At 47.0% G+C, this 23,861-nt stretch overlaps 1 protein-coding gene and 1 long non-coding RNA gene across 2 annotated transcripts in view; one reads left to right on the top strand and one right to left on the bottom strand.

Annotated features, from left to right (window-relative positions):
• The window catches only part of LOC137303995 (uncharacterized), a 69,645-nt gene extending 54,642 nt beyond the window's left edge, over window positions 1-15,003 (top strand). The window contains exon 2 of the long non-coding RNA XR_010958500.1: window positions 14,663-15,003. This is a non-coding gene — a long non-coding RNA (uncharacterized lncRNA). The remainder of the gene's footprint in view (window positions 1-14,662) is intronic.
• LOC137303908 (pro-neuregulin-3, membrane-bound isoform-like) overlaps window positions 1-23,861 on the bottom strand; it is a 578,922-nt gene that overhangs the window by 406,220 nt on the left and 148,841 nt on the right. The gene's annotated exons all lie outside the window — the stretch shown is intronic.

The following is a 23,861-nucleotide window of genomic DNA, read 5'->3' as shown; positions in this document are numbered from 1 at the left end:
TCTCTCTCTGTAACTGTCTCTGTCTCTATCTGTAACTGTCTCTCTCTCTCTCTCTCTCTCTGTAACTGTCTCTCTCTCTCTCTCTGTAACTGTCTCTCTCTCTCTCTCTGTAACTGTCTCTCTCTCTCTCTCTCTGTAACTGTCTCTCTCTCTCTCTCTGTAACTGTCTCTCTCTCTCTCTGTAACTGTCTCTCTCTCTCTCTGTAACTGTCCATCTCTCTGTAACTGTCTCTCTCTCTCTCTCTCTCTCTGTAACTGTCTCTCTCTCTCTCTGTAACTGTCTCTCTCTCTCTCTGTAACTGTCGATCTCTCTGTAACTGTCTCTCTCTCTGTAACTGTCTCTCTCTCTGTGTAACTGTCTCTCTCTCTGTGTAACTGTCTCTCTCTCTGTGTAACTGTCTCTCTCTCTGTGTGTAACTGTCTCTCTCTCTCTGTGTAACGTTCTCTCTCTCTCTGTAACTGTCCATCTCTCTGTAACTGTCTCTCTCTCTCTCTCTGTAACTGTCTCTCTCTCTGTAACTGTAACTGTCTCTCTCTGTAACTGTCCATCTCTGTGTAACTGTCTCTCTGTAACTGTCTCTCTCTCTGTAACTGTCTCTCTCTCTCTGTAACTGTCTCTCTCTCTCTGTGCAACTGTCTCTCTCTCTCTGTAACTGTCTCTCTCTCTCTCTGTAACTGTCTCTCTCTGTAACTGTCCATCTCTGTAACTGTCTCTCTCTCTGTAACTGTCTCTCTCTTTCTCTGTAACTGTCTCTCTCTCTGTAACTGTCTCTCTCTCTGTAACTGTCTCTCTCTCTGTAACTGTCCATCTCTGTGTAACTGTCTCTCTGTGTAACTGTCTCTCTCTGTAACTGTCTCTCTCTGTAACTGTCTCTCTCTCTCTCTCTGTAACTGTCTCTCTGTAACTGTCTCTCTCTCTGTAACTGTCTCTCTCTCTCTCTGTAACTGCCTCTCTCTCTGTAACTGTCCATCTCTGTGTAACTGTCTCTCTCTGTAACTGTCTCTCTCTGTAACTGTCTCTCTCTCTCTGTAACTGTCTCTCTCTGTAACTCTCTCTCTCTCTCTGTAACTGTCTCTCTCTCTGTAACTGTCTCTCTCTCTGTAACTGTCCATCTCTGTGTAACTGTCCCTCTGTGTAACTGTCTCTCTCTGTAACTGTCTCTCTCTGTAACTGTCTCTCTCTCTCTCTCTCTCTGTAACTGTCTCTCTGTAACTGTCTCTCTCTCTGTAACTGTCTCTCTCTCTCTCTGTAACTGCCTCTCTCTCTGTAACTGTCCATCTCTGTGTAACTGTCTCTCTCTGTAACTGTCTCTCTCTCTCTGTAACTGTCTCTCTCTGTAACTCTCTCTCTCTCTCTGTAACTGTCTCTCTCTCTGTAACTGTCTCTCTCTCTGTAACTGTCCATCTCTGTGTAACTGTCTCTCTGTGTAACTGTCTCTCTCTGTAACTGTCTCTCTCTCTCTCTCTGTAACTGTCTCTCTGTAACTGTCTCTCTCTCTGTAACTGTCTCTCTCTCTCTCTGTAACTGCCTCTCTCTCTGTAACTGTCCATCTCTGTGTAACTGTCTCTCTCTGTAACTGTCTCTCTCTGTAACTGTCTCTCTCTGTAACTGTCTCTCTCTGTAACTGTCTCTCTCTCTCTGTAACTGTCTCTCTCTGTAACTCTCTCTCTCTGTAACTGTCTCTCTCTCTCTGTAACTCTCTCTCTCTGTAACTCTCTCTCTCTGTAACTCTCTCTCTCTCTCTGTAACTGTCTCTCTCTCTCTGTAACTGTCTCTCTCTGTAACTGTCCATCTCTGTGTAACTGTCTCTCTCTGTAACTGTCTCTCTCTGTAACTGTCTCTCTCTCTCTGTAACTGTCTCTCTCTGTAACTCTCTCTCTCTGTAACTGTCTCTCTCTCTCTGTAACTCTCTCTCTCTGTAACTCTCTCTCTCTCTCTGTAACTGTCTCTCTCTCTCTGTAACTGTCCATCTCTGTGTAACTGTCTCTCTCTGTAACTGTCTCTCTCTCGCTCTCGCTGTAACTGTCCATCTCTGTGTAACTGTCTCTCTCTGTAACTGTCTCTCTCTCGCTCTCTGTAACTCTCTCTCTCTCTCTGTAACTGTCTCTCTCTGTAACTGTCCATCTCTGTGTAACTGTCTCTCTCTGTAACTGTCTCTCTCTGTAACTGTCTCTCTCTGTAACTGTCCATCTCTGTAGCTGTCCATCTCTGTAACTGTCTCTCTCTGTAACTGTCTCTCTCTCGCTCTCTGTAACTCTCTCTCTCTCTGTAACTGTCCACCTCTGAGTAACTGTCTCTCTCTCTCTCTGTAACAGTCTCTCTCTCTGTAACAGTCTCTCTCTGTAATTGTCCATCTCTGTAACTGTCTCTTTCTCTGTAACCATCCCACTGTCTAGCTGCTTTGATGGAACATTAAGCACTCAATAAGAATGTCCAAAAGCTCAGGTTAATAACCAACTGATGAAGATCAGGTCCTGATGCCTCGACTTTTCACAGCAAAGTTGCACATTTTTAAGAGGTTGTGTCCCCTTCATGTTGAAATGTCTCGACTGTAAGTCAAAGTAAGTCCCCAAATACTGCAGGCTGCAGTCACTGCCTATTCCTGGAGCTGATGGCTTGGGTTTTGGGTGCGGTTGTTAGATTCTCAGGTCTGTACACTACCGTGGATAAACTTCTAACCAAATCCAATTGCTGCACTGATAACACCTCGGTTAGTTCAGTTCCAATCAGCTTATTTATTTAGATGCCACTGAAGGACTGGGACGGGTCAGTAACTGGATGGTGTTCCCTGAGCTGTTTGGGTCAGTATCTCGACAGCATTCGCCAGGAGGGGAGACCGCACACTCCCACACAAATAGTCATTATTAAGGTGTGGGCTTTGAGTGTTCACAGGCAATTCAACCACTGGGCCTGGTCTCGCCCTCACCCAGGGTCAATATATACTGGGGTCACTGGGTCAATGTATACTGGGGTCACTGGGTCAATGTATACTGGGGTCACTGGATCAATGTATACTGGGGTCACTGGGTCAATGTAAACTGGGGTCACTGGATCAATGTATACTGGACTCACTGGGTCAATGTATACTGGGGTCACTGGGTCAATGTATACTGGGGTCACTGGGTCAATGTATACTGGGGTCACTGGGTCAATGTATACTGGGGTCACTGGGTCAATGTATACTGGACTCACTGGATCAATGTATACTGGGGTCACTGGGTCAATGTATACTGGGGTCACTGGGTCAATGTATACTGGACTCACTGGATCAATGTATACTGGGGTCACTGGGTCAATGTATACTGGACTCACTGGGTCAATGTATACTGGGGTCACTGGGTCAATGTATACTGGGGTCACTGGATCAATGTATACTGGGGTCACTGGATCAATGGATACTGGGGTCACTGGATCAATGTATACTGGGGTCACTCGATCAATATATACTGGGGTCACTGGATCAATGTATACTGGGGTCACTGGATCAATGTATACTGGACTCACTGGATCAATGTATACTGGGGTCACTGGATCAATGTATACTGGGGTCACTCGATCAATGTATACAGGGGTCACTGGATCAATGAATACTGGGGTCACTGGATCAATGTATACTGGGGTCACTGGATCAATGTATACTGGGGTCACTCGATCAATGTATACTGGGGTCACTCGATCAATGAATACTGGGGTCACTCGATCAATGTATACTGGGGTCACTGGATCAATGTATACTGGACTCACTGGATCAATGTATACTGGGGTCACTCGATCAATGTATACTGGGGTCACTCGATCAATGAATACTGGGGTCACTCGATCAATGTATACTGGGGTCACTGGATCAATGTATACTGGACTCACTGGATCAATGTATACTGGGGTCACTGGATCAATGTATACTGGACTCACTGGATCAATGTATACTGGGGTCACTGGATCAATGTATACTGGACTCACTGGATCAATGTATACTGGACTCACTGGATCAATGTATACTGGGGTCACTGGATGGTCATCAGGTGCACGAATTCTCAAGGGACACTTGGCAATTGTTGCATCAACTCAGGGAGCACAGCCCAGGAATGTAACTGGGCTCCTTCAGGATCTGTCTGATTCACCTATTCACTGGAGAAGCTCTCTGACTAATCACTGATGTTTTAATGAATTGTTTAAAACTGATCTAAGCAGGAGAACAGGAGCAGCTACTGAAGGTGTTTAATAAAATTAAACTTCTGGAGTATCAGAGAATGTGATAAGGCGATCATCTGAAAACCTTTAGCAATTTATACAGACCTGAAGGTCACAGAGTCCATCCTGAGTTTGCATTGAGTTAACCCTACAATGGCCAGGTCTCCTGCTGATGATTACAATCCAGTGACTCCCCAGGTAACGTGTGTGGAGAACATACCCTCAGTCTGGGTTCACAAACCATCACTTGGGTTGGGCTACAGCTGTGTAATTGTAGCTTCACCAACCGAAATCAATCTCAGGATAAAAGTCATTTTTACAAAGGTTGTATCGGATCTGCACAGGAGAATCTGAGTGAAAATCCTGGAAATTCCTTCTTTTCTTTGTGCTGTGTTTACTTTGTTACAGATCCTCTACTTATTTAATCTTAAACAATGAAGTAGGTTTAAAGGTTCAGGACATTTAGTTACATAGAATTTTAGAGCACAGAAAGAGGCCATTTGGCCAAACTGGTCCATGTCGATGTTTATGCTCCACACGAGCCTCCTCCCACCCTTCTTCATCTCACCCTATCAGCATATCCTTCTATTCCTTTCTCCCTCGTGTTTATCTAGCTTCCCCTTAAATCTATCTTTGTTATTCGCCTCAACTACTCCTTGTGGGAGCGAGTTCCACATTCTAACCACTCTCTGGGTAAAGAAGTTTCTCTTCAATTCTCTCTTGGATTTATTAGTAACTATCTTATATTTCTGGGCCCTAGTTCTGGTCACCCCCGCAAGTGGAAACATCTTCTCTACATCTACCCTATCGAACCCCTTCATAATTTAAAAGACTTCTATCAGGTCACCTCTCAGTCTTTTTTCTAGAGAAAAGAGCCCCAGCCTGTTCAGTCTTTCCTGATTGTTATAGCCTCTCAGTTCTGGTATCATCCTTGTAAATCTTTTTTGCACTTTCTCCAGTGCTTCTACATCCTTTTTGTAATATGGGGACCAGAACTGTGCATAGTACTCCAAGTGTGGTCTAACCAAGGTTCTATCAGAGAGATAGAGATAGCCTGGGAGCTGCTCTGGGTCATCACCAGGAAACACGTTGCAAGATTCATATTCAGGGACCCTGAGCCAGGTCACATTGAAATTTAGCACAGCAAACACCACAGTTTGTTATTTACTATCCTATGAGGAAGGGTAATCAAGCCTATAACCACTGTAAAGCTACACTATGTCATTGCCAAATAGATTTATTAAACAGTAAATAGACAAGTAACAGTGGCAGTTCATAGCCTAAGCTATGGTCTAATGGAATCTTCCTCTACTATCTTCCTAAATTGAGGAACATTACTTGAGGGCACATTATATAACTACTAAGCTAGAATAGTAATGAGAGTTTTCTGTTCTATCTCTAGACTCAGTGCAAACTATTTAGATATTGGGCAGATACTGGGCTCTCTGCAGTTTGTAGTGAGCAAAGCCTCATCTACAGGCTAATCTGAGATGCTAAAAACGAGAAAAATACTGGGAGTAAAAACCTTCCTGAAACCTACCCTGCACCATAGCCAATACTAAGACTTCTTTCAGTACTCTGCTCCAAGCAGGAAGCTTTCCATATTACTCATCTCGGAGACCTGATCTCTTATTGTACCCATCCTGTGTCATCCTCCAATACTCTAATATCACTGCCACAGCGCAGACCCCTTTTCCCAATGCCACATCCAATCCTGAAGCCTACTTTCATTATGCCAGCCCATCCCTTCTGGGAATCCATCCAATCCCAAGACATTTTCCCACTCTTCCACTCTGATCCTAAGATTCCCTCTGAGTAGTTCACTCAGTACCAGGCCTTCTGCCCCACTCACTTCATCCTATAATCTGCTTCCACTACTCTCACTGGCACAAAAACTCCATGCTGATTTTCCAGCTTAAAGTTGGGGTAAATTCAGGCAAAAGTCATTTCTGCTGGTTTTCTGCTCCAGAATCGATCCTCCTGAAATTTCTAACGTCATTTGCCCCATCCCATGACCCACAGGCCTAATTAGCATATATTATAATGAGGAAGGATGACGCAACCCCGAATTTCCTGGTTTTGCACCAGGAGTAAATTAAAGGTAAGTTGGAAGAGATATAAGGTACAGCTGCTGCCAGAAACATCTAATAGTGATGCAAGTGAGGAGTCTGTGAGCCTGAAGAGTGTGAGCAGTGATTCCCACAGCTGGAGACAACTTTCTGGAGCAATTTTGCTTTCATTCTGCCTATCCAGTCTTGGACTTGCTTCTGGGAGCATGAGACTATTAGTGAGTAAGGTGTTCACTATGGGCATTCCCTTGGACTATGGGCATTCCCTTGGACTATGGGCATTTCCTTGGACTAAGGGCATTCCCTTGGACAAGCAGCAACAGCACAAGATGCAGGAATGGCGAGTGACATGTAAGGGGGAAGCAGATATTAACCCCTCCCAAGAATATACTGGCAACATAGGCCCTATGAAGGCATTACTGAAGAAAAGTGGATTAAAAGAAGGTGCTTCATCAAAGAGGCGATAGAGGAGCTGTGACACCTACTGCACGTACACCTGCAGCCAAGATCCGCTCTGCTCTCTGTGTGACTATGAAGGTGATATACATTTTTATGGCACAGGCTCATTTTGGACAGCCATAGGGGAACTCTGTAAAATCAACCAGGCTGCAGTAGGGCCTAGATTCATCAGGTGACGGACACACATTATAGGACAATTGGTGAATTCATCGATTTGGCATCACAGCAAGACAGCGATGAGATAGGGTGTTGGCTTTCGCGAGGTGCAACAGATGGTATTTTGCGAGCTCCTATAGAAAACCCCCTCAACTCCCTCAACAAGAAGGGCTTCCACTCCCTGAAAGTAGAGATTGTGTGTGACAACTCGCAGAGGATCCTGCACATTGAGCTGTTCAAGGAGGAAAATCATGTGATTTGCTCAAGATTTAAACTCTCTACTGCCCATTCTGTTTGTATATTTTCAATTGAACCGTGTGTTCCAATGATTTTAAATGCAGCTTACGTTTTTGTTGACAGGATTCATTACAGTGTCACACAGGTAACAAACAGCAGACAATGAACACAGGAAAAGTCATAAAAAAACCAGGGCAAGTAGTCAATAAATACATAGAAAGAGGCAAGAAAGGGCGAGTGATCAATAAACACAGGACAAGAGGTCGATAAACAAAGGTCTTTGCCAGTTACTCAATAGTAATTATGGCAAATAGCTGGCCATCCAATGGCACTGTCATTTGATACAAGGCACAATGGTGATGGCTGGACTTTGCTTTGAGGGCTCCTGGAAAGGATGTTCAGAGAACTATTCCTCTGTTTGCTTTTTCCTCTGTATTCTAAGCCCTGCTTCTCTCTTACAACAATTGCTACTGCTTTGCTTTGGTCACTAGCCATTCAATCACTCCATAGGGTGTTGCATATTCTTCCCTGACATCTAGACTATAGATGTGTTGTAGCATAATTGAAGTTTGCAAGATGAAAAAGGGAACTGACAGGATTGATCGAGGTGAATTGTCACCAGGGTTGAAGGGTTCAAGTACCAGGAGACACAAGTTAAAACTCGAAATTAGGAGTAGGAAGGAAAGTCAGGTGGAACTTTTTCATCCAAAGAGTGATACAGCTAATAGAATAAGTTACTAAGGAAGGGGACAAAGAATTGATTAAGAGGGGAAAAATAGAGTATGAGAGTAAACTAGCAGGGAACATAAAAACTGACTGTAAAAGCTTCTATAAATATGTCAAGAGAAAAAGATTAGTGAAGACAAATGTAGGTCCCTTACAGTCAGAAATGGGGGAAATTATAATGGGGAACAAAGAAATGGCAGAACAATTAAACACATACTTTGGTTCTGTCGTCACAAAGGAGGACACAAATAACCTCCCAGAAATGTTAGGGAACCAAGGGTCTAGTGAGAGGGAGGAACTGAAGGAAATAGTAAAAAAATAGTGCTCGGGAAATTAATGGGGCTAAAGGCTGACAAATCCCCAGGACCTGATAATCTACATCCCAGAGTACTAAAGGAAGTGGCCCTGGAAATAGTGGATACATTGGTGGTCATCTTCCAAAATTCTATGGACTCTGGAACAGTTCTTACAGATTGGAGGGTGGCAAATGTAACCCCACTATTTAAAAAAGGAGGGAGATAAAAAACAGGGAATTACAGACCAGTTAGCCTAACATCAGTAGTGGGGAAAATGCTAGAGTCGATTATAAAAGATGTGATAACAGAACACTTGGAAGGCATTAACGGGATTGGACAAAGTCAGCATGGGTTTATGAAAGGGAAATCATGCTTAACAAATCTACTGGAGTTTTTTGAGGATCTAACTAGTAGAATAGATTGGGGAGAACCAATGGATGTGGTGTACTTGGATTTTCAGAAGGCTTTCGATAAGGTCCCACACAAGAGGTTAGTGTGCAAAATTAAAGCACATGGGATTGGGGGGAATATATTGGCATGGATTGAGAATTGGTTGACAGACAGGAAACAGAGAGTAGGAATAAAAGGGTCTTTTTTCAGGTGGCAGGCAGTGACTAGTGGGGTACCGCAGGGATCAGTGCTTGGGCCCCAGCTATTCACAATATATATCAATGATTTGAATGAGGGAACTAAATGTAACATTTCCAAGTTTGCAGACGACACAAAGCTGGGGTGGAATGTGAGCTGTGAGGAGGATGCAAAGAGGCTCCAATGTGATTTAGACAAGTTGGGTGAGTGGGCAAGAACATGGCAGATGCAGTATAACGTGGATAAATGTGAGGTTATCCACTTTGGTTGTAAAAACAGAAAGGCAGATTATTATCTGAATGGTGATAGATTGGGAAAAGTGGAGGCGCAAAGAGATCAGGGTGTCCTTGTACACCAGTCGCTGAAAGCGAGCATTCAGGTGCAGCAAGCAGTTAGGAAGGCGAATGGTATGTTGGCCTTCATTGCAAGAGGATTTGAGTGCAGGAGCAGGGATGTCTTACTGCAGTTATACAGGGCCTTGGTGAGACCACATCTGGAGTATTGTGTGCAGTTTTGGTCTCCTCATCTGAGGAAGGATGTCCTTGCCACGGAGGGAGTGCAACAAAGGTTTACCAGACTGATTCCTGGGTTGGCAGGACTGACGTATGAGGAGAGATTGGGTCGACTAGGCCTATATTCACTGAAGTTTAGAAGAATGAGAGGTGATCTCATCGAAACATATAAAATTCTAACAGGACTAGACAGGCTAGATGCAGGGAGGATGTTCCCGATGGCTGGGGAGTCCAGAACCAGGGGTCACAGTCTCAGGATATGGGGAATGCCATTTAGAACCGAGATTAGGAGAAATTTCTTCACTCAGAGGATGATGAACCTGTGGAATTCTCTACCACAGAAGGCAGTGGAGGCCAAGTCATTAGATGTATTCAAGAAGGAGATAGATATATTTCTTAATGCTAAAGGGATCATGGGATATGGGGAAAAAGCGGGAACAGGGTACTGAGTTAGACGATCAGCCATGATCATTTTGAATGACGGAGCAGGCCCGAAGGGCCGAATGGCCTACTCTTGCTCCCATTTTCTATGTTTCGATGAATGGGTTTGAGAGGCAATTAGATGTGTTCCCAGAGAGCGAAAGGATTGAGGAGTATGCTGAGCAGGTGGGGTTGATCGATCAAAAGAGTCAGAAGCTGGACAAATGGTCTTTCCTATGCCTAAAAGGGCTAATTTTAAAATTGTTTTTGTGGACAACCCACTGAGTTGAGATCTTCTCTGTTTTTTGCCTCTCCCAGGAGATTAGATGGCTGCAGGGGAGGGAGAGAGGAGGGGGACGGAGAGAGTCTGGGAGGGAGAGATGCGGGAGAGGGAGAGAGTATCTGGTCATGATGCTCCGGCCATCATGACTGTGGCATAGGCTTGATGGAGCAGCTGATCTTTTCCTGCCCCACTTTTTCATATGTTTGTACGTATCACAGATACAACAAAATCTTCCTCTATGCAGATAAAAAGGGCCAATTTCCCCTTCCCCAACCCACAGGATCAATCCACTTCTCAAGGTCTTTTTGTGCCCAACTTTGGGGTCCAGAGCTATTAGCCTGGAACCTCTTTGCAGTCTAGGCAAGACCTTGTGCAAGGAAATAGGGGCAGATATAAGACCTGAGAGGGCTGCAGCTGGAATCCTGGCCTCAGATAAGCTGGTCTTCTGGCTATTGCTAGGGATACAGTGGGAGATTGCGGAATCCAGTCTGCACGTGTGGAATCCAGTGTGCACGGACTGTACATCTGGGGAATCCAGTGTGCACAGATGGGGGACTGGGGTCAGTGATTGGGGACAGGGGACTAGGAACTGGGGACCGGGGACTGGAGACAGGATTGGGGATAGGGGACAGAGGACCGGGACTGGGGACAGGGGCTGGGGACAGGGGACAGGGGATCAGGGATAGGGACTGGGGACAGGGACTGGGGACAATGGACAGGGGACAGGGACTGGGGACCGGGGACAGGGGACAGGGGACAGAGGACTGGGACTGGGGACAGGGGACTGGGGACCGGGGACAGGGAGTGGGGACTGGGGACAGTGGACAGGGGACAGGGACTGGGGACCGGGGACAGGGGACAGGGGACAGAGGACTGGGACTGGGGACAGGGGACCGGGGACAGGGGACCGGGGACCGGGGACAGGGGACCGGGACTGGGGACAGGGGACAGAGGACTGGGACTGGGGACAGGGGACAGGGGACAGGGGCTGGGGACCGGGGACAGGGGACAGGGGACAGAGGACTGGGACTGGGGACAGGGGACCGGGGACAGGGGACTGGGGACCGGGGACAGGGGACAGGGGACCGGGACTGGGGACAGGGGACAGAGGACTGGGACTGGGGACAGGGGACCGGGGACAGGGGACAGAGGACTGGGACAGGGGACCGGGGACAGGGGACCGGGGACAGGGACTGGGGACAATGGACAGGGGACAGGGACTGGGGACCGGGGACAGGGAGTGGGGACTGGGGACAGTGGACAGGGGACAGGGACTGGGGACCGGGGACAGGGGACAGGGGACAGAGGACTGGGACTGGGGACAGGGGACCAGGGACAGGGGACAGGGGACTGGGGACTGGGACAGGGGACAGGGGACAGAGGACTGGGACTGGGGACAGGGGACCGGGGACAGGGGACTGGGGACAGGGGACCGGGGACAGAGGACCGGGGACTGGGGACCGGGGACAGGGAGTGGGGACTGGGGACAGTGGACAGGGGACAGGGACTGGGGACCGGGGACAGGGGACAGAGGACTGGGACTGGGGACAGGGGACCGGGGACAGGGGACCGGAGACAGGGGACAGAGGACTGGGACTGGGGACAGGGGACCGGGGACAGGGGACCGGGGATAGGGGACCGGGGATAGGGACTAGGACTGGGGACTGGCGGAACCCACTGCTGATAAAACTCTTAGTGCTGGACGGTGGGAAGACTATCAGTCTGGGCTGGATTTGTATCTAAATTTGAAAGGCCTGTGTCTAAGAATGCACCACCCTTTGGTCATGGGCTGGTAATTGGTTAGGAGCTAGGAGAAAAAGAGTAAGGATAAAGGGAATGCACTTTGATTGGTGGAATGTGACAAATGGTGGTTCCCAGAGATATGTTCTGGGGCCTCAGCTTTTCACCATGTTTATTAATGACTTGGATGAAGGAGTAAAGAGCTGTATATCCAAGTTTGCAGATGACATTAAGTTATGTGGCATAATAAGTTGTGTAGATGGGAGGACAAAGGGACATGTTCAGGCTAAGTGAGTGGACAAATCTGTGACAGATGGAGTTCAATGTGGGGAAGTGTGAGGTCATCCAGTTTGGATCCGAGAAAGATAAATTGGAATATTTTCCGCATGGTGAGAGACCAGGTGCTGTGTAGGAGCAAAGTGATTTAGGTGTCCATGTCCGCATATCACTAATGGCTAGTGCACAGGTACAAAATGCAATCAAAAAGGCTAATGGAATGTTAGCCTCTATCTCAAGGGAGCAGGAATACAAAGGGGAGGAAGTTTTGCTTCAGTTGTACAGAAGTTTGGTCAGATCCCATCTGGAGTTACTGCATTCAGTTCTGGGCACCGAATCTCAGGAAGGATAGATTGGCCTTGGAGGGGGTGCAGCACAGATTCACCAGAATCACACCGGGGCTTAGAAAGTTAAATTATGATGACTGGTTGCATAAACTTGGCCTGTACTCCCCTGAGTTTTGAAGGTTGAGGGGTGATCTGATCAAGGTATTTAAAATGATAAAGGGATTTGATAGAGTAAAGAGAGTCTAACCACCTCCCCTTGACATTCAACGGCATTACCATTGCCGAAACCCCCACTATTGACCAGAAACTTAACTGGACCGGCCACATAAATACTGTGGCTACAAGAGCAGGTCAGAGGCTGGGTAATCTGCGGTGAGTGACTCACCTCCTGACTCCCCAAAGCCTTTCCATCATCTACAAGGCACAAGTCAGGAGTGTGATGGAATACTCTCCACTTGCCTGGATGAGTGCAACTCCAACAACACTCAAGAAGCTCAACACCATCCAGGACAAAGCAGCCCGCTTGATTGGCACCCCATCCACCACCCTAAACATTCACTCCCTTCACCACCAGCGCACCGTGGCTGCAGTGTGCACCATCCACAGGATGCACTGCAGCAACTCACCAAGGCTTCTTCGACAGCACCTCCCAAATCCGCAACCTCTACCACCTAGAAGGACAAGAGCAGCAGGCACATGGGAACACCACCACCTGCACGTTCCCCTCCAAGTCACACAACATCCTGACTTGGAAATATTTTGCCGTTCCTTCATCGTCGCTGGGTCAAAATCCTGGAACTCCCTTCCTAACAGCACTGTGGGAGAACCGTCACCACACGGACTGCAGCGGTTCAAGAAGGCGGCTCACCACCACCTTCTCAAGGGCAATTAGGGATGGGCAATAAATGCCGGCCTCACCAGCGACACCCATGTCCCATGAATGAATTTTAAAAAAGATACAGAGAATCTATTTCCTCTGGTGGGGGAATCAAGAGCAAGGGACATAAACTTAAAATTAGAGTTAGGCCGTTTAGGAGCGAAATCAGGAAGCACTTTTTTACAGTGGTCGTGAAAATCTAAAACTCTATCCCCCAAAAGGCTGTGGATGCAGGGGGTCATTGAAATTTTCAAAACTGACAGCGATATATTTTTGTTGGGTAAGGGTATCACGGGAAATGGAGCAAAGGCAGGTAAATGAAATTCAGGTACAGATCAGCCATGATCTAATAGAAACATAGAAAATAGGAGCAAGAGTAGGCCATTCGGCCCTTCGGGCCTGCTCCTCCATTCAAGATGATCATGGCAGATCGTCTAACTCAGTACCCTGTTCCCACTTTTTCCCCATATCCCTTGACCCCTTTAGCATTAAGAAATATATCTATCTCCTTCTTGATTACATCAAATGACTTGGCCTCCACTGCCTTCTGTGGTAGAGCATTCCACAGGTTCACCACCCTCTGAGTGAAGAAATTTCTCCTCATCTCAGTTCTAAATGGCATTCCCCGTATCCTGAGACTGTGACCCCTGGTTCTGGACTCCCCAGCCATCGGGAACGTCCTCCTGGAGCAAACGACCAAAATTATAGAATGGAGCAGCCCAGGGGAAAGGCTGCTCCCGATTTACTGATGCCTCACTCCAGGTCCTACTGGATGGGGTGAGGAGGAGGAGGGATATTTTCTACCCGGCGGATGGGAGGAAGTGGCCTGTCTCTGCCACCAAGAAGGCCTGGCTCGAGGTGGCAGAGGAGGTCAGCAGCAGCAGCAACATCTCCCACACCTGGATCCAGTGCAGGAGGCGCTTCAATGACCTAACTAGGTCAGTCAAAGTGAGTACACTCATTCTCCTACATTCCGTCTTCCACATCACCGCCCCCACCCCACAACTCCTTCCGCACTGCCAACACTACTCTATCACATCACTCCTCACACCCACTCAAACCTCATCCTCAACTTACCTGCACTTACTCACCTCCCCAGTACTCATCCCATCACTACCACTCAAACCAATCCTCATACAATGTCATGACTCTGTCTCATACTCACCCTCTGATGCATCTCTTTCATGGTCAGCCTCACTCAAACCAATGCATTCAGCGGTTGGCCACGTCACCATCCCTCACTCACACCTCTCTACTTTCTCCCCTTATAGAAGAGAGCCCAGAATGCACGGGAGAGGGCGAGGACCAGAGGGGGGCCGCAACATCAGGTCATCCTCACAGACGCAGAGCAGGAGGCTCTCGAATTGAGCCGTACCCTTGAGTGCCTGTCTGTGGGGGACGCCGAGACTGCCACCCGACAAATGGCTGGTGACAGAACTTTAACATTCAGCACTCACAACAGTAATTGATGTTAACATGCCTTGCCATCTTCAGCACCTCAACATCTGTCATCATGCTTAATATTGCCTTCTGTTCTCTTACAGGGCCTTCAGCGACTGCCGTGACGGTGGAGGGCGATTCCTCAGAGGACCAGCCAGCCCCTGAGGGGGCACCGTCACATCTGAGCGAGCCATCCACCAGTGCAGTTGAATGGCAGGGCTGGCTCAAGGGGCTGAATGGCCTCTTTTTGTTACACCCAGTCAACACTTGGGATTGGGGAGTGCGGCAGAACACAGCAGAAGGCTTCAAAATTCAAACAGCTTGGACACTTAAAATCAGAATAAATCAGTTCAGGTTTCCCTAACCGATCCACTAGATCTCTCAGTTAATGTATTTTTAAATCTCCACTTATCGCTGGTGAATAAAGGAAATGTTTTTAATATAAGCTGTGTGCTTGATAAGAGAAAAAAGGCATATTGGGGAGAAAGGAATATTGTTATCTGGAGCTCAGCTGACACACGCTCGTCTCGCCTGTGTGCGTCCTGTCAGAAACAAGAAAAATGCAGTACCATTTTCATCTGAGATAGGAGCAGAAGATGAGAGGCTGATGGTGTCATTCTATTAGACATTCAAAGTGCGGTCAAACAATATAAGAAACATAAGAAACAGGAGCAGGAGTAGGCCATACAGCCCCTCGAGCCTGCTCCGCCATTCAATAAGATCATGGCTGATCTATGACTTCAACTCCACTTTCCTACCCAATCCCCATATCCCTTGATTCCCCCTAGAATCCAAAAATCTATCGATCCCAGCCTTGAATATACTCAACAACTGAGTGTCCACAGTCCTCTGGGGTAGAAAATTCCAAAGATTCACAACCCTATGAGTGAAGAAATTTCTCCTCATCTCAGTCCTAAATGGCCGACCCGTTATCCTGAGACTATGCCCCGTAGTTCTAGACTCTCCAGCCAGGGGAAACAGCCTCTTAGCATCTACCCTGTCAAGCCCTCTCAGAATCTTGTTATGTTTCAATGAGATCACCTCTCATTCTTCTAAACCCCAGCAAAGTGATGGAAGGTGTCGTCGACAGTGCTATCAAGCGGCACTAACTCACCAATAACCTGCTCACCGATGCTCAGTTTGGGTTCCGCCAGGACCACTCGGCTCCAGACCTCATTACAGCCTTGGTCCAAACATGGACAAAAGAGCTGAATTCCAGAGGTGAGGTGAGAGTGACTGCCCTTGACATCAAGGCAGCATTTGACCGAGTGTGGCACCAAGGAGCCCTAGTAAAATTGAAGTCAATGGGAATCAGGGGGAAAACTCTCCAGTGGCTGGAGTCATACCTAGCACAAAGGAAGATGGTAGTGGTTGTTGGAGGCCAATCATCTCAGCCCCAGGGCATTGCTGCAGGAGTTCCTCAGGGCAGTGTCCTAGGCCCAACCATCTTCAGCTGCTTCATTAATGACCTTCCCTCCATCATAAGGTCAGAAATGGGAATGTTCGCTGATGACTGCACAGTGTTCAGTTCCATTCGCAACCCCTCAGATAATGAAGCAGTCCGAGCCTGCATGCAGCAAGACCTGGACAACATCCAGGCTTGGGCTCATAAGTGGCAAGTAACATTCGCGCCAGATAAGTGCCAGGCAATGACCATCTCCAACAAGAGAGAGTCTAACCACCTCCCCTTGACATTCAACGGCATTACCATCGCCGAATCCCCCACCATCAACATCCTGGGGGTCACCATTGACCAGAAACTTAACTGGACCAGCCATATAAATACCGTGGGTACGAGAGCAGGTCAGAGGCTGGGTATTCTGCGCCGAGTGACTCACCTCCTGACTCCCCAAAGCCTTTCCACCATCTACAAGGCACAAGTCAGGAGTGTGATGGAATACTCTCCACTTGCCTGGATGAGTGCAGCTCCAACAACACTCAAGAAGCTCGACACCATCCAAGATAAAGCAGCCCGCTTGATTGGCACCCCACCCACCACCCTAAACATTCACTCCCTTCACCACCGGCGCACTGTGGCTGCAGTGTGTACCATCCACAGGATGCACTGCAGCAACTCGCCAAGGCTTCTTCGACAGCACCTCCCAAACCCGCGACCTCTACCACCTAGAAGGACAAGGGCAGCAGGCGCATGGGAACAACACCACCTGCATGTTCCCCTCCAAGTCACACACCATCCCGACTTGGAAATATATCGCCGTTCCTTCATTGTCGCTGGGTCAAAATCCTGGAACTCCCTTCCTAACAGCACTGTGGGAGAACCGTCACCACACGGACTGCAGCGGTTCAAGAAGGCGGCTCACCACCACCTTCTCGAGGGCAATTAGGGATGGGCAATAAATGCCGGCCTTGCCAGCGACGCCCACATCCCGTGAACGAATTTTAAAAAAGTATCGGCCCATTCTACTCAATCTCTCCTCACAGGACAACCCTCTCATCCAAGGAATCAATATGACATGCATGGATCAGACGCAAAGACTTCAGCCTTGCAAAGTAGCCAAATAAAAAGCACCCTATTTCCACAGGTTTTGTCGAAATGCTTTCACTCAGTGAGACTGCACACAAGCAGAATAGAAATGACACAGCATTAGTTGTGAAGGGTCACTGAAGCACAAACAAAGGGTGACCAACAGAATGTCTCGGGAGACATAAGCAATTCAGGACACTCACTTTAAGTGCCCTATGTCTAGCTTAGACTACAGCTACAGGAGATAACAAGGTATATTGTTCTCTGTGAATGAAGTGACCTGATGTTAGAACCTGAGGCAGTTTTAGAGACAAGAATAACCAAGGACATTGTGTCCGCAAGACCAGCATGCACCTGTCAGATTCAAATTAGCAGATTGCATCTAGATTGAAGGTGTTTGGATAAACTGGACCTCAACAGCAGCAGCTCTCATTAACCCTTTCCCAGTATTACAATGATTAGAAAATGACGTCTTATCCTTTATCCACTCAGTATAGGCACAGTAATAGTGGCATTTCATGGCTTCCTGCAACAGGGGCACCTTCCCAGGACCAGGGAGTTAGCACCTCCACCACCTGGAAGGACAAGGGCAGCAGGTGCATGGGAACAGCATCACCTCCAAGTTACACACCATCCTGACTTGGCGCATATCGGGACAGGGGGCGGAGACAGGAGGCAGAGACGGGCGGAGACGGGGGCGGAGACATAGGGCAGAGACAGGAGGCAGAGACAGGAGGCGGAGACGGGCGGAGACAGGAGGCGGAGACATGGGGCGGAGACATGGGGCGGAGACGGGAGGCAGAGACGGGAGGCAGAGACGGGAGGCAGAGACATGGGGCGGAGACATGGGGCGGAGACATGGGGCGGAGACATGGGGCGGAGACAGGAGGCAGAATCGGGCGTAGACATGGGGTGGAGACAGGAGGCAGAGACAGGGGCGGAGACAGGGGCGGAGACAGGGGGCAGTGAAATGATCTCCTACAAGTGTTGAATTAACAAACAGAGGTTCAATACTGAATACCTCTGACAGTTGCAACATCCCAGGAGAGGGAAAGCGAAGCACTGGAATGGGAAGAGCAGCACTGGGAGGGGATGTGAAGCACTGGGAGGGGATGTGAAGCACTGGAATGGGAAGAGCAGCACTGGGAGGGGATGTGAAACACTGGGAGGGGATGTGAAGCACTGGGAGGGGATGTGAAGCACTGGGAGGGGATGTGAAGCACTGGGAGGGGATGTGAAGCACTCCAAGGTCCCTCACTTGCTCTACACCTCTCAGTATCCTCCCATTTATTGTGTATTCCCTTGCCTTGTTTGCCCTCCCCAAATGCATTACCTCACACTTCTCCGGATTGAATTCCATTTGCCACTTTTCTGCCCACCTGACCAGTCCATTGATATCTTCCTGCAGTCTACAGCTTTCCTCCTCACTATCAACCACACGGCCAATTTTTGTATCATCTGCAAACTTCATAATCATGCCCCCTATATTTAAGTCCAAATCATTAATATATATCACAAAAAGCAAGGGACCGAGTACTGAGCCCTGCGGAACCCCACTGGAAACAGCCTCCCAGCCACAAAAACATCCGTCGACCATTACCCTTTGCTTCCTGCCACTGAACCAATTTTGGATCCAACTTACCACTTTCCCTTGGATCCCATGGACTTTTACTATTTTGCCCAATCTGCCATGTGGGACCTTGTCAAAAGCCTTGCTAAAATCCATGTAGACTACATCAAATGCACTACCCTCATCGACCCTCCTTGTTACCACCTCAAAAAATTCAATCAAGTTAGTCAGACAGGACCTTCCCTTAACAAATCCATGCTGACTGTCCTTGATTACTCCGTGCCTTTCTAAGCGACAGTTTATCCTGTCCCTCAGAATTGATTCCAATAATTTGCCCACCACCGAGGTTAGACTGACTGGCTTATAATTATTTGGTCTATCCCTCGCTCCCTTTTTAAACAATGGTACAACATTAGCAGTCCTCCAATCCTCCGGCACCACGTCTGTATCCAGAGAGGATTGGAAAATGATGGTCAGAACCTCCGCTATTTCCTCCCTTGCTTCTCTTAGCAGCCTGGAATACATTTCATCCGGCCCTGGTGATTTATCTACTTTCAAAGATGCTAATCCCCTTAATATTTCCTCTCTTACTAAGTTTATCCCATCCAATATTTCACACTCCTGCTCCTTAACTACAATGTCTGCATCGTCACACTCTTTTGTGAAAACAGATGCAAAGTATTCATTAAGAATCATACCCACATCTTCTGCCTTCACACATAGGTTACCTTTTTGGTCTCTAATAGGCCCTACTCTTTCCTTAGTTATCCTCTTGCTCTTAATTTATTTATAAAACATCTTTGTGTTTTCCTTGATTTTACTTGCCAATATTTTTCATGCCCTCTCTTTTGCTTTCCTAATTTCTTTTTCAATTTCACCCCTGCACTTTCTATACTCCTCTAGGTTTTCTGCAGCATTGAGTTCTCGGTGTCTGACATAAGCTTTCCTTTTCTGCCTTATCCTACCTTGTATGCTCCTTGACATCTGTGCTCCTCACAGCTTACTTTCCCACCTAGCTATGTATCATCAGCAAACTTGGATACATTATACTCATCCAAGTCATTAAAAAAGATTGTAAATTGTTAAGGCCCAAGCACCAATCCTTGAGGTACCCCACTAGTTACAGCCTGCCAACCGGAAAATAACCCATTTATCCCGACTCTCTGTAATCAGTCCGTTAACCAATCCTCTATCCAGGCTAATATATTACCCCCAACCCCATGAGCCTTTATCTTGCGTAACAACCTATTATGGCAGTGTCTCAGTAATGGAAGATATAGTTGAGATACTGGATGGGCTAAAAATTGATAAAGAAGAGGTTCTAGAAAGGCTAGCTATACTTAAATTAGATAAGTCACCCGGTCCAGATGGGATGCATCCTAGGTTGCTGAGGGAAGTAAGGGTGGAAATTGCAGAGAGACTGGCCATAATCTTCCGAACATCCACAGATACAGGGGTGGTGCCAGAGGACTGGAGAATTGCAAATATTACACCCTTGTACAAAAAAGGGTGTAAGGATAAACCCAGCAACTACAGGCCTGTCAGTTTAACCTCGGTGGTGGGGAAACTTTTAGAAACGATAATCCGGGACAGAATTAACAGTCACTTGGACGAGTTTGGATTGATGATGGAAAGCCAGCATGGATTTGTTAAAGGCAAATCCTGTTAAACTAACCTGATAGAGTTTTTGGATGAGGTAACAGAGAGGGTTGATGAGGGCAATGCGGTTGATGTGGTGTATATGGACTTTCAAAAGGCATTTGATAAAGTGCCGCACGGTAGGCTTATCAACAAGATTGTAGCCCATGGAATAAAGGGGGCAGTCGCAACATGGATACAGAATGGGCTAAGTGACAGGAAACAGAGAGTAGTGGTGAACGGTTGTTTTTCGGACTGGAGGGAGGTGTACAGTGGTGTTCCCCAGGGATCGGTGCTGGGATCACTGCTTTTCTTGATATATATTTATGACTTGAACTTGGGTGTACAGGGCACAATTTCAAAATTTGCAGATGACACAAAACTTGGAAGGGTAGTAAACAGTGAGAAGGATAGTGATAGACTTCAAGAGGATATAGACAGGCTGGTGGCATGGGTGGACACGTTGCAGATGAAATTTAATAGAAAAATGTGAAGTGATACATTTCGGTAGGAAGAACGAGGAGAGGCAATATAAACTAGAGGGTACAACTCGAAAAGGGGGACAAGAACAGAGAGATCCGGGGGTATATGTGCACAAATTGTTGAAGGTGGCAGAGCAGGTTGAGAAAGCGGTTAAAAAAGCATACGGGGTCCTGGGCTTTATAAATAGAGGCATAGAATACAAAGTATGGAAGTTATGATGAACCTTTATAAAACACTGCTTTGGCCACAACTGGAGTATTGTGTCCAGTTCTGGGCACTGCACTTTAGGAAAGATGTGAATGCCTTCGAGAGGGTGCAGAAGAGATTTACTAGAATGATTCCAGGGATGAGGGACTTTAATTATGTGGATAGACTGGAGAAGCTGGGGTTGGTCTCCTTGGAACAGAGACGGTTGCGAGGAGATTTGATCGAGGTATTCAAAATCATGAAGGGTCTAGACAGAGTAGATAGAGACAAACTGTTCCCATTGGCGGAAGGGTCAAGAACCAGAGGACATGGATTTAAGGAGATTAGCTAAAGAACCAAAGGTGACATGAGGTGACACAACGAGTGGTTAGGATCTGGAATGCACTGCCCGAGGGAGTGGTGGAGGCAGATTCAATCATGGCCTTCAAAAGGGAACTGGATAAGTACTTGAAAGGAAAAAAAATTGCAAGGCTATGGGGATAGGGCGGGGTGTGGGACTACCTGGATTGCTCATGCATAGAGCTGGTGTGGACTCGATGGGCTGAATGGCCTCCTTCCGTACTGTAACCTTTCTATGTGGCACCTTATCGAATGCCTTTTGAAAATCCAAATATACTACATCCACTGGTTCCCCTTTATCTACCCTGCTGGTTACATCCTCAAAAAACTCTAATAAATTTGTTAAACATCTGCCAAATCATATTATGATGTTCTAAGTGCCCTGTTACCACTTCCTTATTAATGGATACCAGCATTTTCCCGATGACTGATGTCAGGCTAACTGGCCTTTAGTTCCTTGTTTTCTATCTCTCTCCTTTCTTGAATAGCGGGGTTACATTTGCTTCCTTCCAACCCGCTGGGACGGTTCTAGAATCTATGGAATTATGGAAGATCACAACCAATGCATTCTTTATCTCTGCAGCCACCTCTTTTCGAACCCTAGGATGTCGGCCATCAGGTCCAGAGGATTTATTGGTTTTTAGCCCCATTAATTTCTCAAGTACTTTTTCTCTATTGATAATAATTACTTTAAATTCCTTACTCTCCTTAGTCCCTTCATTCCCTATTATTTTCAATATATTTTTTGTATCTCCTACTGTGAAGACAGATACAAAATATTTATTTAATGTCTCTGCCATTATAATTTCTCCTGTCTCAGCCTCTAAGGGACCCACATTTACTTTCTCTACCCTCTTCCTTTTTACCTATTTGTAGAAGCTCTTACAATCCATTTTTATATTTCTTGCAAGTTTACTTTCATATTCTATTTTCTCCCGTTTTATCAATTTTTTGGTCGTCCTGGTTTCGAAAACTCTCTCGATCCTCAGGTTTACTACTCTTCATGGCAGCCCATCCACCACCCTAAACATTCACTCCCTTCACCACCGGCGCACAGTGGCTGCAGTGTGCACCATCCACAGGATGCACTGCAGCAACTCGCCAAGGCTTCTTCAACAGCACCTCCCAAACCCGCGACCTCTACCACCTAGAAGGACAAGAGCAGCAGATACATGGGAACAACACCCCCTGCACGTTCCCCTCCAAGTCACACACCATCCCAACTTGGAAATATATCGCCGTTCCTTCATCGTCGCTGGGTCAAAATCCTGGAACTCCCTTCCTAACAGCACTGTGGGAGAACCTTCACCACACGGACTGCAGCGGTTCAAGAAGGCGGCTCACCACCACCTTCTCGAGGGCAATTAGGGATGGGCAATAAATGCCGGCCTTGCCAGCGACATCCACATCCCATGAACGAATAAAAAAAACATTATAAGCCTGTTCTTTTAATCTAATACTATCCTTAACTTCTTTAGTTGGCCACAGATGGATCACATTTCCCTTGGAGTTTTTATTTCTCACTGGAATGTACATTTGTTGAGAATAATGAAATATTTCTTTAAATGTTTGCCATTCCTTTTCAACCGTCATACCCTTTAATTTAATTTCCCAATCTACCTGAGGTAACTCGCCCCTCATACCTGTGTAATTGGCTTTATTTACATTTAAGACTCTAGTTTCTGACTTAAGTACTTCACTCTCAAACTCCATGTGAAATTCTATTATATTATGATCACTCTTCCCTAGAGGATCCTTTACTGAGATTACTAATTAACCCTGTCTCATTACACAATATAAGATCTAAAATAGCCTGTTCCTTGGTTGGTTACATGATGTACGGTTCTAGGAAACTGTCTCAAATGCATTCCATGAACTCGTATTCCAAACTACCCTCGCCAATTTGATTTGCCCCCAAATATGTCCCCGAGAGAGACGGATTGAGAGGCACCAGTCATTGTCAGATGTCTCCCTGAAAGAGAGTGACTGAGAGACACCAGTAAGTGTACAGATAGCTCTACGAGACAGAGGGACTGAGAGACACCAGTCAGTGTACAGATATCTCCCTGAGACAGAGGGTCTGAGAGACACCAGTCAGTGTACAGATATCTCCCTGAGAGAGAGGGACTGAGAGACACCAGTCAGTGTACAGATACCTCCCTGAGAGAGAGGGGACTGAGAGACACCATTCAATGTACAGATATCTCCCTGAGAGAGAGGGGACTGAGAGACACCAGTCAGTGTACAGATATTTCCTTGAGGGAGAGGGAATGAGAGACACCAGTCAGTGTACAGATATCTCCCTGAGGGAGAGGGGACCGAGAGACACCAGTCAGCGTACAGATATCTCATTGATAGAGAGGAACTGAGAGACACTGGTCAGCGTACAGCTATCTCCCTGAGAGAGAGGAACTGAGAGACACCGGTCAGTAAACAGATATCTCCCTGAGAGAGAGGGGACTGAGAGACACTGGTCAGTGTACAGATATCTCCCTGAGAGAGAGGAACTGAGAGACACTGGTCAGCGTACAGATATCTCACTGAGGGAGAGGAACTGAGAGACACTGGTCAGCGTACAGAT

This window comes from Heptranchias perlo, chromosome 36 (genome assembly GCF_035084215.1).
Source record: "Heptranchias perlo isolate sHepPer1 chromosome 36, sHepPer1.hap1, whole genome shotgun sequence".
NCBI classification, from domain to species: domain Eukaryota; kingdom Metazoa; phylum Chordata; class Chondrichthyes; order Hexanchiformes; family Hexanchidae; genus Heptranchias; species Heptranchias perlo.
Note: the sequence above shows the minus strand (reverse complement) of the source record. Positions and strands in the feature narration are given on the sequence as shown.